The 24,707-nt window shown below is 50.5% G+C and overlaps 24 pseudogenes; all 24 read left to right on the forward strand.

Annotated features, from left to right (window-relative positions):
* The first annotated feature begins 929 nt into the window (after positions 1–929).
* LOC130329679 (5S ribosomal RNA) lies at positions 930–1,049 on the forward strand (annotated as a pseudogene).
* A 273-nt stretch (positions 1,050–1,322) lies between these two features.
* On the forward strand, positions 1,323–1,442 carry LOC130352276 (5S ribosomal RNA; annotated as a pseudogene).
* A 480-nt stretch (positions 1,443–1,922) lies between these two features.
* On the forward strand, positions 1,923–2,042 carry LOC130332271 (5S ribosomal RNA; annotated as a pseudogene).
* Positions 2,043–3,549: 1,507 nt separating this feature from the next.
* Positions 3,550–3,669, forward strand: LOC130340113 (5S ribosomal RNA; annotated as a pseudogene).
* Positions 3,670–4,149: 480 nt separating this feature from the next.
* Positions 4,150–4,269, forward strand: LOC130332282 (5S ribosomal RNA; annotated as a pseudogene).
* Positions 4,270–4,351: 82 nt separating this feature from the next.
* Positions 4,352–4,471, forward strand: LOC130352429 (5S ribosomal RNA; annotated as a pseudogene).
* A 3,907-nt stretch (positions 4,472–8,378) lies between these two features.
* On the forward strand, positions 8,379–8,498 carry LOC130329690 (5S ribosomal RNA; annotated as a pseudogene).
* Positions 8,499–8,771: 273 nt separating this feature from the next.
* Positions 8,772–8,891, forward strand: LOC130352277 (5S ribosomal RNA; annotated as a pseudogene).
* A 480-nt stretch (positions 8,892–9,371) lies between these two features.
* Positions 9,372–9,491, forward strand: LOC130332293 (5S ribosomal RNA; annotated as a pseudogene).
* Positions 9,492–11,194: 1,703 nt separating this feature from the next.
* LOC130340224 (5S ribosomal RNA) lies at positions 11,195–11,314 on the forward strand (annotated as a pseudogene).
* Positions 11,315–11,794: 480 nt separating this feature from the next.
* Positions 11,795–11,914, forward strand: LOC130332304 (5S ribosomal RNA; annotated as a pseudogene).
* An 82-nt stretch (positions 11,915–11,996) lies between these two features.
* Positions 11,997–12,116, forward strand: LOC130352430 (5S ribosomal RNA; annotated as a pseudogene).
* Positions 12,117–16,023: 3,907 nt separating this feature from the next.
* On the forward strand, positions 16,024–16,143 carry LOC130329702 (5S ribosomal RNA; annotated as a pseudogene).
* A 273-nt stretch (positions 16,144–16,416) lies between these two features.
* Positions 16,417–16,536, forward strand: LOC130352278 (5S ribosomal RNA; annotated as a pseudogene).
* Positions 16,537–17,016: 480 nt separating this feature from the next.
* LOC130332315 (5S ribosomal RNA) lies at positions 17,017–17,136 on the forward strand (annotated as a pseudogene).
* A 1,697-nt stretch (positions 17,137–18,833) lies between these two features.
* Positions 18,834–18,953, forward strand: LOC130340310 (5S ribosomal RNA; annotated as a pseudogene).
* A 277-nt stretch (positions 18,954–19,230) lies between these two features.
* On the forward strand, positions 19,231–19,350 carry LOC130352728 (5S ribosomal RNA; annotated as a pseudogene).
* A 1,092-nt stretch (positions 19,351–20,442) lies between these two features.
* Positions 20,443–20,562, forward strand: LOC130329713 (5S ribosomal RNA; annotated as a pseudogene).
* Positions 20,563–20,835: 273 nt separating this feature from the next.
* Positions 20,836–20,955, forward strand: LOC130352279 (5S ribosomal RNA; annotated as a pseudogene).
* Positions 20,956–21,435: 480 nt separating this feature from the next.
* LOC130332336 (5S ribosomal RNA) lies at positions 21,436–21,555 on the forward strand (annotated as a pseudogene).
* A 479-nt stretch (positions 21,556–22,034) lies between these two features.
* LOC130350702 (5S ribosomal RNA) lies at positions 22,035–22,154 on the forward strand (annotated as a pseudogene).
* A 1,472-nt stretch (positions 22,155–23,626) lies between these two features.
* LOC130347839 (5S ribosomal RNA) lies at positions 23,627–23,746 on the forward strand (annotated as a pseudogene).
* Positions 23,747–24,018: 272 nt separating this feature from the next.
* On the forward strand, positions 24,019–24,138 carry LOC130352519 (5S ribosomal RNA; annotated as a pseudogene).
* An 82-nt stretch (positions 24,139–24,220) lies between these two features.
* LOC130350713 (5S ribosomal RNA) lies at positions 24,221–24,340 on the forward strand (annotated as a pseudogene).
* Positions 24,341–24,707: the final 367 nt, after the last annotated feature.

The following is a 24,707-nucleotide window of genomic DNA, read 5'->3' on the forward strand; positions in this document are numbered from 1 at the left end:
GCATGGGACACTGGCTGGGAATCCCGGCTGCCGTTGACATTTTGCTCTGTTGCCGCCTTACGCTCCGATTCCGAAAAGGATTTATTGATGCTTAAATCCACAGTATACAGGGTGTGAAGAGGTCTACGGCCATCCTAAGCTGAATGCGCCTGTTCTCGTCAGATCGCAGACTGGTACAGATCTTAGGGCCCGGTAAGTACCGGCATGGGACACTGGCTGGGAATCCCGGCTGCCGTTGACATTTTGCTCTGTTGCCGCCTTCCGTTCCGATTCCGAAAAGGATTTATTGATGATTAAATGCACAATATAAAGGGCAAGAAGCTGTCAACGGCCATCCTAAGCTGAACGCGCTTGCTCTTGTCAGATCGCAGACTGCTACCCAGCTTAGGGCCTGGTAAGAACTAGCATGGGAGACTGGCTGGGAATCCCGGGTGCACTTGACATTTTAATCTGTTGCCTCCTTCCGCTCCGATTCGGAAAAGGATTTATTGATGCTTAAATCCACAGTATACAGGGTGTGAACCTGTCAACGGCCATCCTAAGCTGAATGCGCCTGTTCTCGTCAGATCGCAGACTGGTACCCAGCTTAGGGCCCGGTAAGTACCAGCATGGGAGACTGGCTGGGAATCCCAGGTGTCGTTGACGTTTTGCTCTGTTGCCGCCTTACGCTCCGATTCCGAAAAGGATTTATTGATGCTTAAATCCACAGTATACAGGGTGTGAAGATATCTACGGCCATCCTAAGCTGAATGCGCCTGTTCTCGTCAGATCGCAGACTGGTACAGATCTTAGGGCCCGGTAAGTACCGGCATGGGACACTGGCTGGGAATCCCGGCTGCCGTTGACATTTTGCTCTGTTGCCGCCTTCCGTTACTATTCCGAAAAGGATTTATTGATGCTTAAATGCACAGTATACAAAATATGAAGCTGTCAACGGCCATCCTAAGCTGAACGCGCCTGCTCTCGTCAGATCGCAGACTGCTACCCAGCTTAGGGCCTGGTAAGTACCAGCATGGGAGACTGGCTGGGAATCCCAGGTGCAGTTGACATTTTAATCTGTTGCCGCCTTCCGCTCCGATTCGGAAAAGGATTTATTGATGCTTAAATCCACAATATACAGGGTGTGAAGCTGTCAACGGCCATCCTAAGCCTGAACATGCCTGCTCTCATCAGATCGCAGACTGCTGCCCGGCAGATACCGGCATGGGAGACTGGCTGGCAATCCAAGGTGCCATTGACATTTTGCTCTGTTGCCGCCTTCTTCTCCGATTAATAAAAATATTTATTGATGGTTAAATCCACAATATACAAGGCGTAAAGATGTCAACGGACATCCTAAGCTGAACGCGCCTGCTCTCGTCAGATCGCAGACTGCTACCCAGCTTAGGGCCAGGTAAGTACCAGCATGGGAGACTGGCTGGGAATTCCAGGTGTTGTTGACATTTTGCTCTGTAGCCGCCTTCCGCTCCGATTCCGAAAATGATTTATTGATGCTTAAATCCACAGTATACAGCTTGTGAAGCTGTCTACGGCTATCCTAACCTGAATGCGCCTGCTCTCGTCAGATCGCAGACTGCTACCCAGCTTAGAGCCCGGTAAGTACCAGTATGGGAGACTGGCTGGGAATCTCAGGTGTTGTTGACATTTTGCTCTGTAGCTCTGTAGACAGTTTGCTCCGATTCCGAAAAGGATTTATTGATGCTTAAATCCACAATATACAGGGTGTGAAGCCGTCTACGGCTATCCTAAGCTGAATGCGCCTGTTCTTGTCAGATCGCAGACTGCTGCCCGGCAAGTACGGGCATGGGAGACTGGCTGGCAATCCAAGGTGCTATTGACATTTTGATCTGTTGCAGCCTTCCTCTCCGATTAAAAAAAATATTTATTGATGCTTAAATCCACAGTATACAAGGCGTGAAGATGTCAACGCCCATCCTAAGCTGAACGCGCCTGCTCTCATCAGATCGCAGACTGCTACCCAGCTTAGGGCCCGGTAAGTACTGGCATGGGAGACTGGCTGGGAATCCCGGGTGCCGTTGACATTTTGCTCTATTGCTGCCTTCCGCTCCGATTCCGAAAAGGATTTATTGATGCCTAAATGCACAGTATAAAGGGCGAGAAGCTGTCAACGGCCATCCTAAGCTGAACGCGCCTGCTCTCATCAGATCGCAGACTGCTACCCAGTTTAGGGCCCGGTAAGTACCAGCATGGGAGACTGGCTGGGAATCCCGGGTGCAGTTGACAGTTTGCTCTGTTTCTGCTCCGATTCCGAAAATTATTTATTGATGCTTAAATCCACAGTATACAAAGTGTGATGCTGTCAACGGCCATCCTAAGCTGAACGCGCCTGCTCTTGTCAGATCGCAGACTGCTACCCAGCTTAGGGCCTGGTAAGTACCAGCATGGGAGACTGGCTGGGAATCCCGGGTGCAGTTGCCATTTTAATCTGTTGCCGCCTTCCGCTCCGATTCGGAAAATAATTTATTGATGCTTAAATCCACAATATACAGGGTGTGAAGCTGTCAACGGCCATCCTAAGCCTGAACGTGCCTGCTCTCCTCAGATCGCAGACTGCTGCCCGGCAGTTACCGGCATTGGAGACTGGCTGGCAATCCAAGGTGCCATTGACATTTTGCTCTGTTGCAGCCTTCCTCTCCGACAAATAAAAATATTTATTGATGCTTAAATCCACAATATACAAGGCGTGAAGATGTCAACGGCCATCCTAAGCTGAACGCGCCTGCTCTCGTCAGATCGCAGACTGCTACCCAGCTTAGGGCCCAGTAAGTACTGGCATGGGAAACTGGCTGGGAAACCCGGGTGCAGTTGACATTTTGCTCTGTTGCCGCCTTCCGTTCCGATTCCGAAAAGGATTTATTGATGCTTAAATGCACAGTATAAAAAGCATGAAGCTGTCAATGGCCATCCTAAGCTGAACGCGCCTGCTCTTGTCAGATCGCAGACTGTTACCCAGCTTAGGGCCCGGTAAGTACTGGCATGGGAGACTGGCTGGGAATCCCGGTTGCCGTTGACACTTTGCTCTATTGCTGCCTTCCGCTCCGATTCCGAAAAGAATTTATTGATGCTTAAATCCACAGTATACAAGGTGTGAAGCTGTCAACGGCCATCCTAAGCTGAATGAGCCTGCTCTCGTCAGATCGCAGACTGCTACCCAGCTTAGGATCCGGTAAGTACTGGCATGGGAGACTGGCTGGGAATCCCGGGTGCCAGTGCCAGTGCCATTGCCATTGCCATTGACATTTTGCTCTATTGCTGCCTTCCGCTCCGATTCCGAAAATAATTTATTGATGCTTAAATCCACAGTATACAAGGTGTGAAGCTGTCGACGGCCATCCTAAGCTTAACGCGCCTGCTCTCGTCAGATCGCAGACTGGTACAGATCTTAGGGCCCGGTAAGTACCGGCATGGGACACTGGCTGGGAATCCCGGCTGCCGTTGACATTTTGCTCTGTTGCCGCCTTCCGTTCCGTTCCGATTCCGAAAAGGATTTATTGATGCTTAAATGCACAGTATAAAGGGCGAAAAGCGGTCAACGGCCATCCTAAGCTGAACGCGCCTGCTCTCGTCAGATCGCAGACTGCTACCCAGCTTAGGGCCCGGTAAGTACCAGCATGGGACACTGGCTGGGAATCCCAGGTGTCGTTGACATTTTGCTCTGTTGCCGCCTTCCGCTCCGATTCCGAAAAGGATTTATTGATGCTTAAATCCACAGTATACAGCTTGTGAAGCTGTCTACGGCTATCCTAACCTGAATGCGCCTGCTCTCGTCAGATCGCAGACTGCTACCCAGCTTAGAGCCCGGTAAGTACCAGTATGGGAGACTGGCTGGGAATCTCAGGTGTTGTTGACATTTTGCTCTGTAGCTCTGTAGACAGTTTGCTCCGATTCCGAAAAGGATTTATTGATGCTTAAATCCACAATATACAGGGTGTGAAGCCGTCTACGGCTATCCTAAGCTGAATGCGCCTGTTCTTGTCAGATCGCAGACTGCTGCCCGGCAAGTACGGGCATGGGAGACTGGCTGGCAATCCAAGGTGCTATTGACATTTTGATCTGTTGCAGCCTTCCTCTCCGATTAAAAAAAATATTTATTGATGCTTAAATCCACAGTATACAAGGCGTGAAGATGTCAACGCCCATCCTAAGCTGAACGCGCCTGCTCTCATCAGATCGCAGACTGCTACCCAGCTTAGGGCCCGGTAAGTACTGGCATGGGAGACTGGCTGGGAATCCCGGGTGCCGTTGACATTTTGCTCTATTGCTGCCTTCCGCTCCGATTCCGAAAAGGATTTATTGATGCCTAAATGCACAGTATAAAGGGCGAGAAGCTGTCAACGGCCATCCTAAGCTGAACGCGCCTGCTCTCATCAGATCGCAGACTGCTACCCAGTTTAGGGCCCGGTAAGTACCAGCATGGGAGACTGGCTTGGAATCCCAGGTGTCGTTGACATTTTGCTCGGTTGCCGCCTTCCGCTCTGATTCCGAAAAGGATTTATTGATGCTTAAATCCACAGTATACAGGGTGTGAAGATGTCTACGGCCATCCTAAGCTGTATGCGCCTGTTCTCGTCAGATCGCAGACTGCTACCCAGCTTCGGGCCTGGTAAGTACCAGCATGGGAGACTGGCTGGGAATCCCGGGTGCAGTTGACATTTTGCTCTGTTTCTGCTCCGATTCCGAAAATTATTTATTGATGCTTAAATCCACAGTATACAAAGTGTGATGCTGTCAACGGCCATCCTAAGCTGAACGCGCCTGCTCTTGTCAGATCGCAGACTGCTACCCAGCTTAGGGCCTGGTAAGTACCAGCATGGAAGACTGGCTGGGAATCCCGGGTGCAGTTTCCATTTTAATCTGTTGCCGCCTTCCGCTCCGATTCGGAAAATAATTTATTGATGCTTAAATCCACAATATACAGGGTGTGAAGCTGTCAACGGCCATCCTAAGCCTGAACGTGCCTGCTCTCCTCAGATCGCAGACTGCTGCCCGGCAGTTACCGGCATTGGAGACTGGCTGGCAATCCAAGGTGCCATTGACATTTTGCTCTGTTGCAGCCTTCCTCTCCGACAAATAAAAATATTTATTGATGCTTAAATCCACAATATACAAGGCGTGAAGATGTCAACGGCCATCCTAAGCTGAACGCGCCTGCTCTCGTCAGATCGCAGACTGCTACCCAGCTTAGGGCCCAGTAAGTACTGGCATGGGAGACTGGCTGGGAAACCCGGGTGCAGTTGACATTTTGCTCTGTTGCCGCCTTCCGTTCCGATTCCGAAAAGGATTTATTGATGCTTAAATGCACAGTATAAAAAGCATGAAGCTGTCAATGGCCATCCTAAGCTGAACGCGCCTGCTCTTGTCAAATCGCAGACTGTTACCCAGCTTAGGGCCCGGTAAGTACTGGCATGGGAGACTGGCTGGGAATCCCGGTTGCCGTTGACACTTTGCTCTATTGCTGCCTTCCGCTCCGATTCCGAAAAGAATTTATTGATGCTTAAATCCACAGTATACAAGGTGTGAAGCTGTCAATGGCCATCCTAAGCTGAATGAGCCTGCTCTCGTCAGATCGCAGACTGCTACCCAGCTTAGGATCCGGTAAGTACTGGCATGGGAGACTGGCTGGGAATCCCGGGTGCCAGTGCCATTGCCATTGCCATTGCCATTGACATTTTGCTCTATTGCTGCCTTCCGCTCCGATTCCGAAAATAATTTATTGATGCTTAAATCCACAGTATACAAGGTGTGAAGCTGTCGACGGCCATCCTAAGCTTAACGCGCCTGCTCTCATCAGATCGCAGACTGGTACAGATCTTAGGGCCCGGTAAGTACCAGCATGGGACACTGGCTGGGAATCCCGGCTGCTGTTGACATTTTGCTCTGTTGCCGCCTTACGCTCCGATTCCGAAAAGGATTTATTGATGCTTAAATCCACAGTATACAGGGTGTGAAGATGTCTACGGCCATCCTAAGCTGAATGCGCCTGTTCTCGTCAGATCGCAGACTGGTACAGATCTTAGGGCCCGGTAAGTACCGGCATGGGACACTGGCTGGGAATCCCGGCTGCCGTTGACATTTTGCTCTGTTGCCGCCTTCCGTTCCGATTCCAAAAAGGATTTATTGATGCTTAAATGCACAGTATAAAGGGCGAGAAGCTGTCAACGGCCATCCTAAGCTCAACGCGCCTGCTCTCGTCAGATCGCAGACTGCTACCCAGCTTAGCGCCCGGTAAGTACCAGCATGGGAGACTGGCTGGGAATCCCGGCTGCCGTTGACATTTTGCTCTGTTGCCGCGTTCCGTTCCGATTCCGAAAAGGATTTATTGATGCTTAAATGCACAGTATACAAAATGTGAAGCTGTCAACGGCCATCCTAAGCTGAACCCGCCTGCTCTCATCAGATCGCAGACTGCTACCCAGCTTAGGGCCTGGTAAGTTATAGCATGGGAGACTGGCTGGGAATCCCGGGTGCAGTTGACATTTTAATCTGTTGCCGCCTTCCGCTCCGATTCGGAAAAGGATTTATTGATGCTTAAATCCACAGTATACAGGGTGTGAAGATGTCTACGGCCATCCTAAGCTGAATGCGCCTGTTCTCGTCAGATCGCAGACTGCTTCCCAGCTTCGGGCCTGGTAAGTACCAGCATGGGAGACTGGCTGGGAATCCCGGGTGCAGTTGACATTTTGCTCTGTTTCTGCTCCGATTCCGAAAATTATTTATTGATGCTTAAATCCACAGTATACAAAGTGTGAAGCTGTCAACGGCCATCCTAAGCTGAACGCGCCTGCTCTCGTCAGATCGCAGACTGATACCCAGCTTAGGGCCCGTTAAGTACCAGCATGGGAGACTGGCTGGGAATCCCAGGTGTTGTTGACATTTTGTTCTGTAGCCGCCTTCCGCTTCGATTCCGAAAATGATTTATTGATGCTTAAATTCACAGTATACAGGGTGTGATGCCGTCTACGGCTATCCTAAGCTGAATGTGCCTGTTCTTGTCAGATCGCAGACTGCTGCCCGGCAAGTACGGGCATGAGAGACTGGCTGACAATCCAAGGTGCTATTGACATTTTGCTCTGTTGCCGCCTTCCTCTCCGATTCCGAAAAGGATTTATTGATGCTTAAATGCACAGTATAAAAAGCATGAAGCTGTCAATGGCCATCCTAAGCTGAACGTGCCTGCTCTCGTCAGATCGCAGACTGCTACCCAGCTTAGGGCCCGGTAAGTACTGGCAGGGGAGACTGGCTGGGAATCCCAGGTGCCGTTGACATTTTGCTCTATTGCTGCCTTCCGCTCCGATTCCGAAAATAATTTAATGATGCTTAAATCCACAGTATACAAGGTGTGAAGCTGTCGACGGCCATCCTAAGCTTAACGCGCCAGCTCTCGTCAGATCGCAGACTGGTACAGATCTTAGGGCCCGGTAAGTACCGGCATGGGACACTGGCTGGGAATCCCGGCTGCCGTTGACATTTTGCTCTGTTGCCGCCTTACGCTCCGATTCCGAAAAGGATTTATTGATGCTTAAATCCACAGTATACAGGGTGTGAAGAGGTCTACGGCCATCCTAAGCTGAATGTGCCTGTTCTCGTCAGATCGCAGACTGGTACAGATCTTAGGGCCCGGTAAGTACCGGCATGGGACACTGGCTGGGAATCCCGGCTGCCGTTGACATTTTGCTCTGTTGCCGCCTTCCGTTCCGATTCCGAAAAGGATTTATTGATGCTTAAATGCACAATATAAAGGGCAAGAAGCTGTCAACGGCCATCCTAAGCTGAACGCGCTTGCTCTTGTCAGATCGCAGACTGCTACCCAGCTTAGGGCCTGGTAAGAACTAGCATGGGAGACTGGCTGGGAATCCCGGGTGCACTTGACATTTTAATCTGTTGCCTCCTTCCGCTCCGATTCGGAAAAGGATTTATTGATGCTTAAATCCACAGTATACAGGGTGTGAAGCTGTCAACGGCCATCCTAAGCTGAATGCGCCTGTTCTCGTCAGATCGCAGACTGGTACCCAGCTTAGGGCCCGGTAAGTACCAGCATGGGAGACTGGCTGGGAATCCCAGGTGTCGTTGACGTTTTGCTCTGTTGCCGCCTTACGCTCCGATTCCGAAAAGGATTTATTGATGCTTAAATCCACAGTATACAGGGTGTGAAGATATCTACGGCCATCCTAAGCTGAATGCGCCTGTTCTCGTCAGATCGCAGACTGGTACAGATCTTAGGGCCCGGTAAGTACCGGCATGGGACACTGGCTGGGAATCCCGGCTGCCGTTGACATTTTGCTCTGTTGCCGCCTTCCGTTCCGATTCCGAAAAGGATTTATTGATGCTTAAATGCACAGTATACAAAATATGAAGCTGTCAACGGCCATCCTAAGCTGAACGCGCCTGCTCTCGTCAGATCGCAGACTGCTACCCAGCTTAGGGCCTGGTAAGTACCAGCATGGGAGACTGGCTGGGAATCCCAGGTGCAGTTGACATTTTAATCTGTTGCCGCCTTCCGCTCCGATTCGGAAAAGGATTTATTGATGCTTAAATCCACAATATACAGGGTGTGAAGCTGTCAACGGCCATCCTAAGCCTGAACATGCCTGCTCTCCTCAGATCGCAGACTGCTGCCCGGCAGATACCGGCATGGGAGACTGGCTGGCAATCCAAGGTGCCATTGACATTTTGCTCTGTTGCCGCCTTCTTCTCCGATTAATAAAAATATTTATTGATGGTTAAATCCACAATATACAAGGCGTAAAGATGTCAACGGACATCCTAAGCTGAACGCGCCTGCTCTCGTCAGATCGCAGACTGCTACCCAGCTTAGGGCCAGGTAAGTACCAGCATGGGAGACTGGCTGGGAATTCCAGGTGTTGTTGACATTTTGCTCTGTAGCCGCCTTCCGCTCCGATTCCGAAAATGATTTATTGATGCTTAAATCCACAGTATACAGCTTGTGAAGCTGTCTACGGCTATCCTAACCTGAATGCGCCTGCTCTCGTCAGATCGCAGACTGCTACCCAGCTTAGAGCCCGGTAAGTACCAGTATGGGAGACTGGCTGGGAATCTCAGGTGTTGTTGACATTTTGCTCTGTAGCTCTGTAGACAGTTTGCTCCGATTCCGAAAAGGATTTATTGATGCTTAAATCCACAATATACAGGGTGTGAAGCCGTCTACGGCTATCCTAAGCTGAATGCGCCTGTTCTTGTCAGATCGCAGACTGCTGCCCGGCAAGTACGGGCATGGGAGACTGGCTGGCAATCCAAGGTGCTATTGACATTTTGATCTGTTGCAGCCTTCCTCTCCGATTAAAAAAAATATTTATTGATGCTTAAATCCACAGTATACAAGGCGTGAAGATGTCAACGCCCATCCTAAGCTGAACGCGCCTGCTCTCATCAGATCGCAGACTGCTACCCAGCTTAGGGCCCGGTAAGTACTGGCATGGGAGACTGGCTGGGAATCCCGGGTGCCGTTGACATTTTGCTCTATTGCTGCCTTCCGCTCCGATTCCGAAAAGGATTTATTGATGCCTAAATGCACAGTATAAAGGGCGAGAAGCTGTCAACGGCCATCCTAAGCTGAACGCGCCTGCTCTCATCAGATCGCAGACTGCTACCCAGTTTAGGGCCCAGTAAGTACCAGCATGGGAGACTGGCTTGGAATCCCAGGTGTCGTTGACATTTTGCTCGGTTGCCGCCTTCCGCTCCGATTCCGAAAATGATTTATTGATGCTTAAATCCACAGTATACAGGGTGTGAAGATGTCTACGGCCATCCTAAGCTGTATGCGCCTGTTCTCGTCAGATCGCAGACTGCTACCCAGCTTCGGGCCTGGTAAGTACCAGCATGGGAGACTGGCTGGGAATCCCGGGTGCAGTTGACATTTTGCTCTGTTTCTGCTCCGATTCCGAAAATTATTTATTGATGCTTAAATCCACAGTATACAAAGTGTGATGCTGTCAACGGCCATCCTAAGCTGAACGCGCCTGCTCTTGTCAGATCGCAGACTGCTACCCAGCTTAGGGCCTGGTAAGTACCAGCATGGGAGACTGGCTGGGAATCCCGGGTGCAGTTGCCATTTTAATCTGTTGCCGCCTTCCGCTCCGATTCGGAAAATAATTTATTGATGCTTAAATCCACAATATACAGGGTGTGAAGCTGTCAACGGCCATCCTAAGCCTGAACGTGCCTGCTCTCCTCAGATCGCAGACTGCTGCCCGGCAGTTACCGGCATTGGAGACTGGCTGGCAATCCAAGGTGCCATTGACATTTTGCTCTGTTGCAGCCTTCCTCTCCGACAAATAAAAATATTTATTGATGCTTAAATCCACAATATACAAGGCGTGAAGATGTCAACGGCCATCCTAAGCTGAACGCGCCTGCTCTCGTCAGATCGCAGACTGCTACCCAGCTTAGGGCCCAGTCAGTACTGGCATGGGAGACTGGCTGGGAAACCCGGGTGCAGTTGACATTTTGCTCTGTTGCCGCCTTCCGTTCCGATTCCGAAAAGGATTTATTGATGCTTAAATGCACAGTATAAAAAGCATGAAGCTGTCAATGGCCATCCTAAGCTGAACGCGCCTGCTCTTGTCAGATCGCAGACTGTTACCCAGCTTAGGGCCCGGTAAGTACTGGCATGGGAGACTGGCTGGGAATCCCGGTTGCCGTTGACACTTTGCTCTATTGCTGCCTTCCGCTCCGATTCCGAAAAGAATTTATTGATGCTTAAATCCACAGTATACAAGGTGTGAAGCTGTCAACGGCCATCCTAAGCTGAATGAGCCTGCTCTCATCAGATCGCAGACTGCTACCCAGCTTAGGATCCGGTAAGTACTGGCATGGGAGACTGGCTGGGAATCCCGGGTGCCAGTGCCATTGCCATTGCCATTGACATTTTGCTCTATTGCTGCCTTCCGCTCCGATTCCGAAAATAATTTATTGATGCTTAAATCCACAGTATACAAGGTGTGAAGCTGTCGACGGCCATCCTAAGCTTAACGCGCCTGCTCTCGTCAGATCGCAGACTGGTACAGATCTTAGGGCCCGGTAAGTACCGGCATGGGACACTGGCTGGGAATCCCGGCTGCCGTTGACATTTTGCTCTGTTGCCGCCTTCCGTTCCGTTCCGATTCCGAAAAGGATTTATTGATGCTTAAATGCACAGTATAAAGGGCGAAAAGCGGTCAACGGCCATCCTAAGCTGAACGCGCCTGCTCTCGTCAGATCGCAGACTGCTACCCAGCTTAGGGCCCGGTAAGTACCAGCATGGGACACTGGCTGGGAATCCCAGGTGTCGTTGACATTTTGCTCTGTTGCCGCCTTCCGCTCCGATTCCGAAAAGGATTTATTGATGCTTAAATCCACAGTATACAGCTTGTGAAGCTGTCTACGGCTATCCTAACCTGAATGCGCCTGCTCTCGTCAGATCGCAGACTGCTACCCAGCTTAGAGCCCGGTAAGTACCAGTATGGGAGACTGGCTGGGAATCTCAGGTGTTGTTGACATTTTGCTCTGTAGCTCTGTAGACAGTTTGCTCCGATTCCGAAAAGGATTTATTGATGCTTAAATCCACAATATACAGGGTGTGAAGCCGTCTACGGCTATCCTAAGCTGAATGCGCCTGTTCTTGTCAGATCGCAGACTGCTGCCCGGCAAGTACGGGCATGGGAGACTGGCTGGCAATCCAAGGTGCTATTGACATTTTGATCTGTTGCAGCCTTCCTCTCCGATTAAAAAAAATATTTATTGATGCTTAAATCCACAGTATACAAGGCGTGAAGATGTCAACGCCCATCCTAAGCTGAACGCGCCTGCTCTCATCAGATCGCAGACTGCTACCCAGCTTAGGGCCCGGTAAGTACTGGCATGGGAGACTGGCTGGGAATCCCGGGTGCCGTTGACATTTTGCTCTATTGCTGCCTTCCGCTCCGATTCCGAAAAGGATTTATTGATGCCTAAATGCACAGTATAAAGGGCGAGAAGCTGTCAACGGCCATCCTAAGCTGAACGCGCCTGCTCTCATCAGATCGCAGACTGCTACCCAGTTTAGGGCCCGGTAAGTACCAGCATGGGAGACTGGCTTGGAATCCCAGGTGTCGTTGACATTTTGCTCGGTTGCCGCCTTCCGCTCTGATTCCGAAAAGGATTTATTGATGCTTAAATCCACAGTATACAGGGTGTGAAGATGTCTACGGCCATCCTAAGCTGTATGCGCCTGTTCTCGTCAGATCGCAGACTGCTACCCAGCTTCGGGCCTGGTAAGTACCAGCATGGGAGACTGGCTGGGAATCCCGGGTGCAGTTGACATTTTGCTCTGTTTCTGCTCCGATTCCGAAAATTATTTATTGATGCTTAAATCCACAGTATACAAAGTGTGATGCTGTCAACGGCCATCCTAAGCTGAACGCGCCTGCTCTTGTCAGATCGCAGACTGCTACCCAGCTTAGGGCCTGGTAAGTACCAGCATGGAAGACTGGCTGGGAATCCCGGGTGCAGTTTCCATTTTAATCTGTTGCCGCCTTCCGCTCCGATTCGGAAAATAATTTATTGATGCTTAAATCCACAATATACAGGGTGTGAAGCTGTCAACGGCCATCCTAAGCCTGAACGTGCCTGCTCTCCTCAGATCGCAGACTGCTGCCCGGCAGTTACCGGCATTGGAGACTGGCTGGCAATCCAAGGTGCCATTGACATTTTGCTCTGTTGCAGCCTTCCTCTCCGACAAATAAAAATATTTATTGATGCTTAAATCCACAATATACAAGGCGTGAAGATGTCAACGGCCATCCTAAGCTGAACGCGCCTGCTCTCGTCAGATCGCAGACTGCTACCCAGCTTAGGGCCCAGTAAGTACTGGCATGGGAGACTGGCTGGGAAACCCGGGTGCAGTTGACATTTTGCTCTGTTGCCGCCTTCCGTTCCGATTCCGAAAAGGATTTATTGATGCTTAAATGCACAGTATAAAAAGCATGAAGCTGTCAATGGCCATCCTAAGCTGAACGCGCCTGCTCTTGTCAAATCGCAGACTGTTACCCAGCTTAGGGCCCGGTAAGTACTGGCATGGGAGACTGGCTGGGAATCCCGGTTGCCGTTGACACTTTGCTCTATTGCTGCCTTCCGCTCCGATTCCGAAAAGAATTTATTGATGCTTAAATCCACAGTATACAAGGTGTGAAGCTGTCAACGGCCATCCTAAGCTGAATGAGCCTGCTCTCGTCAGATCGCAGACTGCTACCCAGCTTAGGATCCGGTAAGTACTGGCATGGGAGACTGGCTGGGAATCCCGGGTGCCAGTGCCATTGCCATTGCCATTGCCATTGACATTTTGCTCTATTGCTGCCTTCCGCTCCGATTCCGAAAATAATTTATTGATGCTTAAATCCACAGTATACAAGGTGTGAAGCTGTCGACGGCCATCCTAAGCTTAACGCGCCTGCTCTCATCAGATCGCAGACTGGTACAGATCTTAGGGCCCGGTAAGTACCAGCATGGGACACTGGCTGGGAATCCCGGCTGCTGTTGACATTTTGCTCTGTTGCCGCCTTACGCTCCGATTCCGAAAAGGATTTATTGATGCTTAAATCCACAGTATACAGGGTGTGAAGATGTCTACGGCCATCCTAAGCTGAATGCGCCTGTTCTCGTCAGATCGCAGACTGGTACAGATCTTAGGGCCCGGTAAGTACCGGCATGGGACACTGGCTGGGAATCCCGGCTGCCGTTGACATTTTGCTCTGTTGCCGCCTTCCGTTCCGATTCCAAAAAGGATTTATTGATGCTTAAATGCACAGTATAAAGGGCGAGAAGCTGTCAACGGCCATCCTAAGCTCAACGCGCCTGCTCTCGTCAGATCGCAGACTGCTACCCAGCTTAGCGCCCGGTAAGTACCAGCATGGGAGACTGGCTGGGAATCCCGGCTGCCGTTGACATTTTGCTCTGTTGCCGCGTTCCGTTCCGATTCCGAAAAGGATTTATTGATGCTTAAATGCACAGTATACAAAATGTGAAGCTGTCAACGGCCATCCTAAGCTGAACCCGCCTGCTCTCATCAGATCGCAGACTGCTACCCAGCTTAGGGCCTGGTAAGTTATAGCATGGGAGACTGGCTGGGAATCCCGGGTGCAGTTGACATTTTAATCTGTTGCCGCCTTCCGCTCCGATTCGGAAAAGGATTTATTGATGCTTAAATCCACAGTATACAGGGTGTGAAGATGTCTACGGCCATCCTAAGCTGAATGCGCCTGTTCTCGTCAGATCGCAGACTGCTTCCCAGCTTCGGGCCTGGTAAGTACCAGCATGGGAGACTGGCTGGGAATCCCGGGTGCAGTTGACATTTTGCTCTGTTTCTGCTCCGATTCCGAAAATTATTTATTGATGCTTAAATCCACAGTATACAAAGTGTGAAGCTGTCAACGGCCATCCTAAGCTGAACGCGCCTGCTCTCGTCAGATCGCAGACTGATACCCAGCTTAGGGCCCGTTAAGTACCAGCATGGGAGACTGGCTGGGAATCCCAGGTGTTGTTGACATTTTGTTCTGTAGCCGCCTTCCGCTTCGATTCCGAAAATGATTTATTGATGCTTAAATTCACAGTATACAGGGTGTGATGCCGTCTACGGCTATCCTAAGCTGAATGTGCCTGTTCTTGTCAGATCGCAGACTGCTGCCCGGCAAGTACGGGCATGAGAGACTGGCTGACAATCCAAGGTGCTATTGACATTTTGCTCTGTTGCCGCCTTCCTCTCCGATTCCGAAAAGGATTTATTGATGCTTAAATGCACAGTATAAAAAGCATGAAGCTGTCAATGGCCATCCTAAGCTGAACGTGCCTGCTCTCGTCAGATCGCAGACTGCTACCCAGCTTAGGGCCCGGTAAGTACTGGCAGGGGAGACTGGCTGGGAATCCCAGGTGCCGTTGACATTTTGCTCTATTGCTGCCTTCCGCTCCGATTCCGAAAATAATTTAATGATGCTTAAATCCACAGTATACAAGGTGTGAAGCTGTCGACGGCCATCCTAAGCTTAACGCGCCAGCTCTCGTCAGATCGCAGACTGGTACAGATCTTAGGGCCCGGTAAGTACCGGCATGGGACACTGGCTGGGAATCCCGGCTGCCGTTGACATTTTGCTCTGTTGCCGCCTTACGCTCCGATTCCGAAAAGGATTTATTGATGCTTAAATCCACAGTATACAGGGTGTGAAGAGGTCTACGGCCATCCTAAGCTGAATGTGCCTGTTCTCGTCAGATCGCAGACTGGTACAGATCTTAGGGCCCGGTAAGTACCGGCATGGGACACTGGCTGGGAATCCCGGCTGCCGTTGACATTTTGCTCTGTTGCCGCCTTCCGTTCCGATTCCGAAAAGGATTTATTGATGCTTAAATGCACAATATAAAGGGCAAGAAGCTGTCAACGGCCATCCTAAGCTGAACGCGCTTGCTCTTGTCAGATCGCAGACTGCTACCCAGCTTAGGGCCTGGTAAGAACTAGCATGGGAGACTGGCTGGGAATCCCGGGTGCACTTGACATTTTAATCTGTTGCCTCCTTCCGCTCCGATTCGGAAAAGGATTTATTGATGCTTAAATCCACAGTATACAGGGTGTGAAGCTGTCAACGGCCATCCTAAGCTGAATGCGCCTGTTCTCGTCAGATCGCAGACTGGTACCCAGCTTAGGGCCCGGTAAGTACCAGCATGGGAGACTGGCTGGGAATCCCAGGTGTCGTTGACGTTTTGCTCTGTTGCCGCCTTACGCTCCGATTCCGAAAAGGATTTATTGATGCTTAAATCCACAGTATACAGGGTGTGAAGATATCTACGGCCATCCTAAGCTGAATGCGCCTGTTCTCGTCAGATCGCAGACTGGTACAGATCTTAGGGCCCGGTAAGTACCGGCATGGGACACTGGCTGGGAATCCCGGCTGCCGTTGACATTTTGCTCTGTTGCCGCCTTCCGTTCCGATTCCGAAAAGGATTTATTGATGCTTAAATGCACAGTATACAAAATATGAAGCTGTCAACGGCCATCCTAAGCTGAACGCGCCTGCTCTCGTCAGATCGCAGACTGCTACCCAGCTTAGGGCCTGGTAAGTACCAGCATGGGAGACTGGCTGGGAATCCCAGGTGCAGTTGACATTTTAATCTGTTGCCGCCTTCCGCTCCGATTCGGAAAAGGATTTATTGATGCTTAAATCCACAATATACAGGGTGTGAAGCTGTCAACGGCCATCCTAAGCCTGAACATGCCTGCTCTCCTCAGATCGCAGACTGCTGCCCGGCAGATACCGGCATGGGAGACTGGCTGGCAATCCAAGGTGCCATTGACATTTTGCTCTGTTGCCGCCTTCTTCTCCGATTAATAAAAATATTTATTGATGGTTAAATCCACAATATACAAGGCGTAAAGATGTCAACGGACATCCTAAGCTGAACGCGCCTGCTCTCGTCAGATCGCAGACTGCTACCCAGCTTAGGGCCAGGTAAGTACCAGCATGGGAGACTGGCTGGGAATTCCAGGTGTTGTTGACATTTTGCTCTGTAGCCGCCTTCCGCTCCGATTCCGAAAATGATTTATTGATGCTTAAATCCACAGTATACAGCTTGTGAAGCTGTCTACGGCTATCCTAACCTGAATGCGCCTGCTCTCGTCAGATCGCAGACTGCTACCCAGCTTAGAGCCCGGTAAGTACCAGTATGGGAGACTGGCTGGGAATCTCAGGTGTTGTTGACATTTTGCTCTGTAGCTCTGTAGACAGTTTGCTCCGATTCCGAAAAGGATTTATTGATGCTTAAATCCACAATATACAGGGTGTGAAGCCGTCTACGGCTATCCTAAGCTGAATGCGCCTGTTCTTGTCAGATCGCAGACTGCTGCCCGGCAAGTACGGGCATGGGAGACTGGCTGGCAATCCAAGGTGCTATTGACATTTTGATCTGTTGCAGCCTTCCTCTCCGATTAAAAAAAATATTTATTGATGCTTAAATCCACAGTATACAAGGCGTGAAGATGTCAACGCCCATCCTAAGCTGAACGCGCCTGCTCTCATCAGATCGCAGACTGCTACCCAGCTTAGGGCCCGGTAAGTACTGGCATGGGAGACTGGCTGGGAATCCCGGGTGCCGTTGACATTTTGCTCTATTGCTGCCTTCCGCTCCGATTCCGAAAAGGATTTATTGATGCCTAAATGCACAGTATAAAGGGCGAGAAGCTGTCAACGGCCATCCTAAGCTGAACGCGCCTGCTCTCATCAGATCGCAGACTGCTACCCAGTTTAGGGCCCAGTAAGTACCAGCATGGGAGACTGGCTTGGAATCCCAGGTGTCGTTGACATTTTGCTCGGTTGCCGCCTTCCGCTCCGATTCCGAAAATGATTTATTGATGCTTAAATCCACAGTATACAGGGTGTGAAGATGTCTACGGCCATCCTAAGCTGTATGCGCCTGTTCTCGTCAGATCGCAGACTGCTACCCAGCTTCGGGCCTGGTAAGTACCAGCATGGGAGACTGGCTGGGAATCCCGGGTGCAGTTGACATTTTGCTCTGTTTCTGCTCCGATTCCGAAAATTATTTATTGATGCTTAAATCCACAGTATACAAAGTGTGATGCTGTCAACGGCCATCCTAAGCTGAACGCGCCTGCTCTTGTCAGATCGCAGACTGCTACCCAGCTTAGGGCCTGGTAAGTACCAGCATGGGAGACTGGCTGGGAATCCCGGGTGCAGTTGCCATTTTAATCTGTTGCCGCCTTCCGCTCCGATTCGGAAAATAATTTATTGATGCTTAAATCCACAATATACAGGGTGTGAAGCTGTCAACGGCCATCCTAAGCCTGAACGTGCCTGCTCTCCTCAGATCGCAGACTGCTGCCCGGCAGTTACCGGCATTGGAGACTGGCTGGCAATCCAAGGTGCCATTGACATTTTGCTCTGTTGCAGCCTTCCTCTCCGACAAATAAAAATATTTATTGATGCTTAAATCCACAATATACAAGGCGTGAAGATGTCAACGGCCATCCTAAGCTGAACGCGCCTGCTCTCGTCAGATCGCAGACTGCTACCCAGCTTAGGGCCCAGTCAGTACTGGCATGGGAGACTGGCTGGGAAACCCGGGTGCAGTTGACATTTTGCTCTGTTGCCGCCTTCCGTTCCGATTCCGAAAAGGATTTATTGATGCTTAAATGCACAGTATAAAAAGCATGAAGCTGTCAATGGCCATCCTAAGCTGAACGCGCCTGCTCTTGTCAGATCGCAGACTGTTACCCAGCTTAGGGCCCGGTAAGTACTGGCATGGGAGACTGGCTGGGAATCCCGGTTGCCGTTGACACTTTGCTCTATTGCTGCCTTCCGCTCCGATTCCGAAAAGAATTTATTGATGCTTAAATCCACAGTATACAAGGTGTGAAGCTGTCAACGGCCATCCTAAGCTGAATGAGCCTGCTCTCATCAGATCGCAGACTGCTACCCAGCTTAGGATCCGGTAAGTACTGGCATGGGAGACTGGCTGGGAATCCCGGGTGCCAGTGCCATTGCCATTGACATTTTGCTCTATTGCTGCCTTCCGCTCCGATTCCGAAAATAATTTATTGATGCTTAAATCCACAGTATACAAGGTGTGAAGCTGTCGACGGCCATCCTAAGCTTAACGTGCCTGCTCTCGTCAGATCGCAGACTGGTACAGATCTTAGGGCCCGGTAAGTACCGGCATGGGACACTGGCTGGGAATCCCGGCTGCCGTTAACATTTTGCTCTGTTGCCGCCTTCCGTTCCGTTCCGATTCCGAAAAGGATTTATTGATGCTTAAATGCACAGTATAAAGGGCGAGAAGCTGTCAACGGCCATCCTAAGCTGAACGCGCCTGCTCTCGTCAGATCGCAGACTGCTACCCAGCTTAGGGCCCGGTAAGTACCAGCATGGGACACTGGCTGGGAATCCCAGGTGTCGTTGACATTTTGCTCTGTTGCCGCCTTCCGCTCCGATTCCGAAAAGGATTTATTGATGCTTAAATCCACAGTATACAGGGTGTGAAGATGTCTACGGCCATCCTAAGCAGAATGCGCCTGTTCTCGTCAGAGCGCAGACTGCTGCCCAGCTTCAAGCCTGGTAAGTACCAGCATGGGAGACTGGCTGGGTATCCCGGGTGCAGTTGACATTTTGCTCTGTTTCTGCTCCGATTCCAAAAATTATTTATTGATGCTTAAATCCACAGTATACAAAGTGTGAAGCTGTCAATGGCCATCCTAAGCTGAACGTGCCTGCTCTCATCAGATCGCAGACTGCTACCCAGCTTAGGGCCCGGTAAGTACTGGCAGGGGAGACTGGCTGGGAATCCCAGGTGCCGTTGACATTTTGCTCTATTGCTGCCTTCCGCTCCGATTCCGAAAATAATTTAATGATGCTTAAATCCACAGTATACAAGGTGTGAAGCTGTCGACGGCCATCCTAAGCTTAACGCGCCAGCTCTCGTCAGATCGCAGACTGGTACAGATCTTAGGGCCCGGTAAGTACCGGCATGGGACACTGGCTGGGAATCCCGGCTGCCGTTGACATTTTGCTCTGTTGCCGCCTTACGCTCCGATTCCGAAAAGGATTTATTGATGCTTAAATCCACAGTATACAGGGTGTGAAGAGGTCTACGGCCATCCTAAGCTGAATGCGCCTGTTCTCGTCAGATCGCAGACTGGTACAGATCTTAGGGCCCGGTAAGTACCGGCATGGGACACTGGCTGGGAATCCCGGCTGCCGTTGACATTTTGCTCTGTTGCCGCCTTCCGTTCCGATTCCGAAAAGGATTTATTGATGCTTAAATGCACAATATAAAGGGCAAGAAGCTGTCAACGGCCATCCTAAGCTGAACGCGCTTGCTCTTGTCAGATCGCAGACTGCTACCCAGCTTAGGGCCTGGTAAGAACTAGCATGGGAGACTGGCTGGGAATCCCGGGTGCACTTGACATTTTAATCTGTTGCCTCCTTCCGCTCCGATTCGGAAAAGGATTTATTGATGCTTAAATCCACAGTATACAGGGTGTGAAGCTGTCAACGGCCATCCTAAGCTGAATGCGCCTGTTCTCGTCAGATCGCAGACTGGTACCCAGCTTAGGGCCCGGTAAGTACCAGCATGGGAGACTGACTGGGAATCCCAGGTGTCGTTGACGTTTTGCTCTGTTGCCGCCTTACGCTCCGATTCCGAAAAGGATTTATTGATGCTTAAATCCACAGTATACAGGGTGTGAAGATATCTACGGCCATCCTAAGCTGAATGCGCCTGTTCTCGTCAGATCGCAGACTGGTACAGATCTTAGGGCCCGGTAAGTACCGGCATGGGACACTGGCTGGGAATCCCGGCTGCCGTTGACATTTTGCTCTGTTGCCGCCTTCCGTTCCGATTCCGAAAAGGATTTATTGATGCTTAAATGCACAGTATACAAAATATGAAGCTGTCAACGGCCATCCTAAGCTGAACGCGCCTGCTCTCGTCAGATCGCAGACTGCTACCCAGCTTAGGGCCTGGTAAGTACCAGCATGGGAGACTGGCTGGGAATCCCAGGTGCAGTTGACATTTTAATCTGTTGCCGCCTTCCGCTCCGATTCGGAAAAGGATTTATTGATGCTTAAATCCACAATATACAGGGTGTGAAGCTGTCAACGGCCATCCTAAGCCTGAACATGCCTGCTCTCCTCAGATCGCAGACTGCTGCCCGGCAGATACCGGCATGGGAGACTGGCTGGCAATCCAAGGTGCCATTGACATTTTGCTCTGTTGCCGCCTTCTTCTCCGATTAATAAAAATATTTATTGATGGTTAAATCCACAATATACAAGGCGTAAAGATGTCAACGGACATCCTAAGCTGAACGCGCCTGCTCTCGTCAGATCGCAGACTGCTACCCAGCTTAGGGCCAGGTAAGTACCAGCATGGGAGACTGGCTGGGAATTCCAGGTGTTGTTGACATTTTGCTCTGTAGCCGCCTTCCGCTCCGATTCCGAAAATGATTTATTGATGCTTAAATCCACAGTATACAGCTTGTGAAGCTGTCTACGGCTATCCTAACCTGAATGCGCCTGCTCTCGTCAGATCGCAGACTGCTACCCAGCTTAGAGCCCGGTAAGTACCAGTATGGGAGACTGGCTGGGAATCTCAGGTGTTGTTGACATTTTGCTCTGTAGCTCTGTAGACAGTTTGCTCCGATTCCGAAAAGGATTTATTGATGCTTAAATCCACAATATACAGGGTGTGAAGCCGTCTACGGCTATCCTAAGCTGAATGCGCCTGTTCTTGTCAGATCGCAGACTGCTGCCCGGCAAGTACGGGCATGGGAGACTGGCTGGCAATCCAAGGTGCTATTGACATTTTGATCTGTTGCAGCCTTCCTCTCCGATTAAAAAAAATATTTATTGATGCTTAAATCCACAGTATACAAGGCGTGAAGATGTCAACGCCCATCCTAAGCTGAACGCGCCTGCTCTCATCAGATCGCAGACTGCTACCCAGCTTAGGGCCCGGTAAGTACTGGCATGGGAGACTGGCTGGGAATCCCGGGTGCCGTTGACATTTTGCTCTATTGCTGCCTTCCGCTCCGATTCCGAAAAGAATTTATTGATGCTTAAATCCACAGTATACAAGGTGTGAAGCTGTCGACGGCCATCCTAAGCTTAACGCGCCTGCTCTCGTCAGATCGCAGACTGGTACAGATCTTAGGGCCCGGTAAGTACCGGCATGGGACACTGGCTGTGAATCCCGGCTGCCGTTGACATTTTGCTCTGTTGCCGCCTTCCGTTCCAATTCCGAAAAGGATTTATTGATGCCTAAATGCACAGTATAAAGGGCGAGAAGCTGTCAACGGCCATCCTAAGCTGAACGCGCCTGTTCTCGTCAGATGGCAGACTGCTACCCAGCTTCGGGCCTGGTAAGTACCAGCAACGGAGACTGGCTGGGAATTCCGGGTGCAGTTGACATTTTGCTCTGTTTCTGCTCCGATTCCGAAAATTATTTATTGATGCTTAAATCCACAGTATACAAAGCGTGAAGCTGTCAACGGCCATCCTAAGCTGAACGCGCCTGCTCTCGTCAGATCGCAGACTGCTACCCAGCTTAGGGCCTGGTAAGTACCAGCATGGGAGACTGGCTGGGAATCCCGGGTGCAGTTGACATTTTAATCTGTTGCTGCCTTCCGCTCCGATTCGGAAAAGGATTTATTGATGCTTAAATCCACAATACACAGGGTGTGAAGCTGTCAACGGCCATCCTAAGCCTGAATGTGCCTGCTCTCCTCAGATCGCAGACTGCTGCCCGGCAGTTACCAGCATGGGAGACTGGCTGGCAATTCAAGGTGCCATTGACATTTTGCTCTGTTGCCGCCTTCCTCTCCGATTAATAAAAATATTTATTGATGCTTAAATCCACAATTTACAAGGCATGAAGATGTCAACGGCCATCCTAAGCTGAACGCGCCTGCTCTCGTCAGATCGCAGACTGCTACCCAGCTTAGGGCCTAGTAATTACTGGCATGGGAGACTGGCTGGGAATCCCGGGTGCAGTTTACATTATGCTCTGTTGCCGCCTTCCGTTCCGATTCCGAAAAGGATTTATTGATGCTTAAATGCACAGTATAAAAAGCATGAAGCTTTCAATGGCCATCCTAAGCTGAACGCGCCTGCTCTCGTCAGATCGCAGACTGCTCTAGCTTAGGGCCCGGTAGGTACTGGCATGGGAGACTGGCTGGGAATCCCGGTTGCCGTTGACATTTTGCTCTATTGCTGCCTTCCGCTCCGATTCCGAAAATAATTTATTGATGCTTAAATCCACAGTATACAAGGTGTGAAGCTGTCGACGGCCATCCTAAGCTTAACTCGCCTGCTCTCGTCAGATCGCAGACTGGTACAGATCTTAGGGCCCGGTAAGTACCGGCATGGGACACTGGCTGGGAATCCCGGCTGCCGTTGACATTTTGCTCTCTTGCCGCCTTCCGTTCCGATTCCGAAAAGGATTTATTGATGCTTAAATGTACAGTATAAAAATCATGAAGCTGTCAATGGCCATCCTAAGCTGAACGCGCCTGCTTTCGTCAGATCGCAGACTGCTACCTAGCTTAGGGCCCGGTAAGTACTGGCATGGGAGACTGGCTGGGAATCCCGGTTGCCGTTGACATTTTGCTCTATTGCTGCCTTCCGCTCCGATTCCGAAAATAATTTATTGATGCTTAAATCCACAGTATACAGGGTGTGAAGCTGTCAACGGCCATCCTAAGCTGAACGTGTCTGCTCTCCTCAGATCGCAGACTGCTGCCCGGCAGATACCGGCGTGGGAGACTGGCTGGCAATCCAAGGTGCCATTGACATTTTGCTCTGTTGCCGCCTTCCTCTCCGATTAATAAAAATATTTATTGATGCTTAAATCCACAGTATACAAAGTGTGAAGCTGTCAACGGCCATTCTAAGCTGAACGTGCCTGCTCTCGTCAGATCGCAGACTGCTACCCAGCTAAGGGCCTGGTAAGTACCAGCATGGGAGACTGGCTGGGAATCCCGGGTGCAGTTGACATTTTAATCTGTTGCCGCCTTCCGCTCCGATTCGGAAAAGGATTTAATTGATGCTTAAATGCACAGTATAAAGTGCGTGAAGCTGTCAACGGCCATCCTAAGCTGAACGCGCCTGCTCTCGTCAGAACGCAGACTGCTACCCAGCTTAGGGCCCGGTAAGTACCAGCATGGGAGACTGGCTGGGAATCCCAGGTGTTGTTAACATTTTGCTCTGTAGCCGCCTTCCGCTCCGATTCCGAAAAGGATTTATTGATGCTTAAATCCACAGTATACAGGGTGTGAAGCCGTCTACGGCTATCCTAAGCTGAATGTGCTTGTTCTTGTCAGATCGCAGACTGCTGCCCGGCAAGTACGGGCATGGGAGACTGGCTGGCAATCCAAGGTGCTATTGACATTTTGCTCTGTTGCCGCCTTCCTCTCCCATTCCGAAAAGGATTTATTGATGCTTAAATGCACAGTATAAAAAGCATGAAGCTGTCAATGGCCATCCTAAGCTGAACGCGCCTGCTCTCGTCAGATCGCAGACTGCTACCCAGCTTAGGGCCCGGTAAGTACTGGCATGGGAGACTGGCTGGGAATCCCGGCAGCCGTTGACATTTTGCTCTGTTGCCGCCTTCCGTTCCGATTCCGAAAAGGATTTATTGATGCTTAAATGCACAGTATACAAAGTGAGAAGCTGTCAACGGCCATCCTAAGCTGAACGCGCCTGCTCTCGTCAGATCGCAGACTGCTACCCAGCTTAGGGCCTGGTAAGTACCAGCATGGGAGACTGGCTGGGAATCCCGGGTGCAGTTGACATTTTAATCTGTTGCAGCCTTCCGCTCCTATTCGGAAAAGGATTTATTGATGCTTAAATGCACAGTATAAAGGGCGTGAAGCTGTTAACGGACATCCTAAGCTGAACGCGCCTGCTTTCGTCAGATCGCAGACTGCTACCCAGCTTAGGGCCTGGTAAGTACCAGCATGGGAGACTGGCTGGGAATCTCAGGTGTTGTTGACATTTTGCTCTGTAGCTCTGTAGACATTTTGCTCCGATTCCGAAAAGGATTTATTAAATCCTCAATATACAGGGTGTGAAGCCGTCTACGGCTATCCTAAGCTGAATGCGCCTGTTCTTGTCAGATCGCAGACTGCTGCCCGGCAAGTACGGGCATGGGAGACTGGC

This window comes from Hyla sarda, chromosome 1 (assembly GCF_029499605.1).
Source record: "Hyla sarda isolate aHylSar1 chromosome 1, aHylSar1.hap1, whole genome shotgun sequence".
Lineage (NCBI taxonomy): Eukaryota > Metazoa > Chordata > Amphibia > Anura > Hylidae > Hyla > Hyla sarda.